Source organism: Lathyrus oleraceus, chromosome 4, assembly GCF_024323335.1.
Source record: "Lathyrus oleraceus cultivar Zhongwan6 chromosome 4, CAAS_Psat_ZW6_1.0, whole genome shotgun sequence".
Taxonomy (NCBI): Eukaryota; Viridiplantae; Streptophyta; class Magnoliopsida; order Fabales; family Fabaceae; genus Lathyrus; species Lathyrus oleraceus.
The window spans coordinates 346,403,850-346,409,002 of record NC_066582.1 but is presented as its reverse complement, the minus strand read 5'-3'; positions in this window follow the sequence as shown (position 1 = coordinate 346,409,002).

Sequence of the window (5,153 nt, the reverse complement as noted above, 5' to 3'; positions counted from 1 at the left end):
CACCACACTTTTATTTATCCAAAGGAATGGCTAAAAAGCGAACAAAAGCCTAAGAAGTTTTACACATAGAAAACTAATGAAAAGATCAGAGATCTGGGTAAGGGGTTAATTACGCAATGGGAAGGTGTTAGGCACCCAAAACGTCCTAGGTACTCCTAGGGAGCCCTTTTCACACTTGTTGTACGAAAAGTTATTTGTTTATGAAATATTTATTGTGCAAACATGGATTGAAGGGATGAGAAAAGAATGTACAAGTTATTATTTTTGTGTTTGAACGGATGAACTCGTTGCCTACGTACCTTTCCATGGAAGGTAAGGATCAAAACGCCGTAGTTCGGCTAAAAAATTTCCAAAATATGAGTGGATTCATTTTAAAACAAAAGCCCTAAGGTCTTTCGTTATCCACGGGAGAAAACTCAACCTTATACAACCAACAAGTCCACCATGTGAGAAAAGCTTCAACTTGCTAGTGAGGGGTTAACCCTATAATAAGCAAGGAAGTCTTACAATTCAATCACTAAGGACAAAAGGTGAGATTAACATCAACCAACTAGGATAAATCAAACCTATGGCTAATGTATGAAAACTTATCAAGGATGGACAAAGCCACAAAACAATTGAATGAGTGAAATTAACCAATTAGGATTTATTCACAAAAGATGGTCAAAGTATGATTAGAATTCAATTCAAAAGAAGTATTATGAAAATGAAGTTTGGAAAATCAAAGGCTTAAGGCCTAGGTTTCTAATTTGACAAGAAATGAAAATGTTTGCACAATATTTTTGGTTTGAGTTAACATGCACATGGAGGTTTAAAGAAACAAAAGGTGGGAGGGTGAGGAAGTAAAACTTCTTAGATGTTCACCTCTTGAGATCATATGTAGATGATCCAAGTGATTCCTTTGGAATAGGCAACAATGCAAATAAGCAAATGAGCAAAGCAAATGGATACCGGATGCCAATCAATGGACTTATTCCAATCTCACAAAACAAACTGGATACCGGAGGCCAATCAATGGACTTATACCAATCTCCTAAAACAAAATGGATACCGGATGCCAATCAATGGACTTATACCAATCTCCTAAAACAAAATGGATACCGGATGCCAATCAATGGACTTATACCAATCTCCTAAAACAAAAAATGAACAATGATACCAGATGCCAATCAATGGACTTACACTAATCTCACGAAACAAACTGGATATCGGATGCCAATCAATGGACTTATACCAATCTCCTAAAACAAAAATGGATACCGGAAGCCAATCAATGGACTTATTCCAATCTCCCAAAACAAAAACAAACATGGATACCAGATGCCAATCAATGGACTTATACTAGTCTCCTGCCATATCATGGGAAACAACTGCCAATTAATGGACTTATGCTTGCCTCCTCCATGGACAAAACCAAATGCTATAAAGCAAAGTTTATGAAATGATATACAAATGATGATGATAAATGCACAAAGGCACACCCAAGCAAATATGCACAGATGAATCAAGTAAGCAGACAATCAAGTCAGTTAGCACACACTATATACAATCAATTAGGCTCAAGCAAGGTTAGGCTTTACAGCCAACTGGAATGGGGTATGTTGTGCTCTTAACCCTAACATTGAGAGTTAGGGTGAAGCAGATGAAATGGAGATGAGGGGTGTGCCTCATAGCTCTTATCCCTGGCCTGGGAGAACTTTAAACAATAGAATGTGTGGGAGTTCAGAAAGTTGGAACTCTTCTCCACAAATGATTAACTCTATAAGATCTTGGGTTATTATTCACAATGCATCAACACATGGTGTGAGCAAAGTGAATTACACACTGAATAGCAGGAGATGGATTACACATCTCTTTTATATGCCAATTGCCTCATAAGAGGACTTTTCCTGCTTGGCACAAAAGATAAACAATCACAAGCATTGCCTCTTAAGGAGGACTTCAGACAGGTGCCTACCAATAACAGTAGGTCTTCCAGACTACATGAAGATTAGAAATTATACCTAAGTGGTTAAGCAACCAAGAAAAATCAAAGTTCAAGTGAACTTAAAGCAACTTATGTACCCGTGGAAACATCAAACAAATCAGTACAATACTCAGACAACCAAACAACAGTCAATGAGCAACAAACAATCCCAATGTACAAAAGGTGTAAACCAAAAGTCAAACTCAAATGAGTTAACATCAACCTACAAAACACACAAAGGTTAGTAATCAAAGGCAAACATCAATGCTCAAGTGATGAAGCATCATTAACCATGTAACTTGGATGTTCAACCTGAAATCAAAGCTCATATGTGAGAGGCAAACCACTAGGTCAAAGCCTAGGGTCAAAGATAGAGAAAAAATTCAAAACAGAAGCTGAAATTTAACATGAATCAACTTCACTCACATCTTGAAACATTCCAAAAGGTCTCACATCAATATCATTAATCAAAAGCATTTCATGATCAATTGAAGTTCAAGGCAATTTTAAAGCTCAAATGTGACCATCCAGAATGAAAAATCTCAATTAAATCAGAAATGATTCAAATAATTCCAAGAAAATTCATGCTCAATCACAACATTCGTAACATGCATCACACAAAAAATCAGGACAATTGGAGATCATTTGGCATGGCAAACACATCACATAAGTTGATCATCAAAAGGTGTGACACAAATTGTCACACCAACTTAGCACAATCATAAAACAGAAATGACAATTGATAAAAATACCAAATCAACACCAAAATGTCAAGCAATGAGTCTAGTTTCATCATGCAAATTTTCAGAATCATTGGATCAAAGACCAGCATTTCACAAATGTATAAGCATGGCAAGGTCAAATATGGACATGTACTCAAACATTCTAGCACCAAAAATTATCCAGCCAAGCACAACTTGCATTTTAATAATCACAAAAAATTAGACAACTTGAGGATCACAATGCAAAAAATTAGAGGTCATTTGGATCAATTTTCAAATTGATATGATATTTTAAAGATGAGAAAAATTAAAAAAACATATGAGAAGCATACATGGAATAATGGAGGAAAATGGAAAAAGAATGAAGCATTTTGAAATAATGTCACCGCCTGGAATCGAACCAGGCGCATATTTGAATATGCTGGCGCGCCAAGGACGCAGCGTGGACCAATCAGCAACCAACCATAGGCTATCACATGCATGGCAACAGAAAAGCTTGGTCAAAAGGATCAAAAGCGTAGCCTTAGCAAATCCGCAGCTAATCTATGAATTCCGTAACAAAAACCACAACAATTCTGGAAAAATAAAGAACACTCAAAGGTTGAAGATGAAGATCATGAAGGTCTTCATCTGGATTTTCCAGAAAAAACAAAAGTGTCCAGAAATTAAAAATGAGCATAGCATCGTGTAGGTCTTTCATCATACATCAATAATCCACAAACATTTCATCAAGAAACATCAAGACACGCACGGATCGAAGGAAATAATATTCATCATCAAAAATTCAAACAGTCATATCTCATTCAAAACAACACCAATTTGCACGATTCAAAGCTCAAAATGCTCAGCATACTTAGATCTACCATAATATCATAATAATTTTGAGAAAAAGAGAGATCGAGCAATGACCTCTTGAAGAGCAGATCTGGAATTAGCTAGATTCAAGGCTTGTGATAGCTTCAATGTTCCTCTAGGATGCTTGTATAAGTGATTGGAAGAGAAAATGGAGCTTAATTGTGCACGAATCCACCAAAACTTTGAATCACCATGGATGCTTCCATCTTCAAGAATGCTTCAACGTGGCTCTGTTTGCTTCACTTCCACGTGCAATCTTGCTCAAGAACACCTCAGGAACAAGAATCAAGCAAGAGAAAGTGCTTGAATGTGAAGAATTTGGAAGAGAATTTTGAGAGAAAAATTGATGAATTTGAGATCTAGATCTGAGAAAATGAAAAGCTAATCCGAAAAACAGTTAGGGTTTATGCTTATATAGGTCATGCTAATCATTCTTTAATCATGCTTAAGCCAATTGTTAATGAAATTAACCAAAAATGAGGTGTAGGTGCAAATGTGATTTTTTCACCCTATGCATGAAGCATGTGAACAGTGTACGAAATTCATCTATTTTCACTCAAAATTCTGATTTTGGAGCCAATGGTGGTGGGAAAAAGATCAAGCCATGCACCAATTTTAAATTTTAATTTTTCCCTCCAAAAAGCCAATGAATTAGCCAATGCTCATATGAATATAATTTGTGCAATGCAATGCATGATTTGGAAACTAGAGGTCAAAAGGAGAAGAATGCAAAAAGAGCCATCCATTTTGGAGCTTTGGTTGAAAAGTTATGCCCATTTGAAGTTCCATGCATAGTTTTCCATGTTTTGATCATATCTTCTTAACAACACATGAGAAATTGATGATCTTGGACTTTTTGGAAATGGGAGAGAAAGATCTACAACTTTCACGTTCAACAAAATTTCATTTGAAGCTTTCTTGATGATGTAATTTGAAGTTGAAGTTGGGCTAAAACCTTTCCATTTTTGGCAAATTCAAATTATAGGTCACTTTCTATTTTTGGAAAGTTTTGACCTGACTTTAAATTCTTCAATGTTGATGTTTGAAATGTCAAATGAGACTTGTTTGAACATGAATGAAGTATTTCTAATCACTTCCCACCTCCAAATCCACAGTTGACTTTGTAGTTGACTTTCTAGGCCTTTAGATGATTGGGAAATGTTCTGATGAAGTTCAAGCCTCTACCACTTGGGATTTTGCTTCAAAATGACATCATAGCTCATATGAACTCTTGATGAATGATTATGGGGTCCAAATTCAAGCATGACCACCATCTATTGCTCAATGAATGCCTTTGATTGTCTTGACCTGTTGATTGCTTCATCTGCAAGACAAAGGTTAGATGACATATTTTTGTACTTTTTGGTTAGTGATTAAAGGAAAAGCAATGACATACAAATGCAAGGAATGCTTGGTGATCAAGAACCACTCTCAAAAAGGATAACCAACCCACAGGGAAGGAGGCAAGGTGCACAATGATCCTTGAGGCAATGAAATGTTATGATATGATGCCATGAGGGATCTTAGGGACAAAATTGGGGTCTTACAGATGCCCCTATTTAAGGTCATTCTAACCGGAGAAGTGAAGTTTAGAAATCTTCATCTCGACG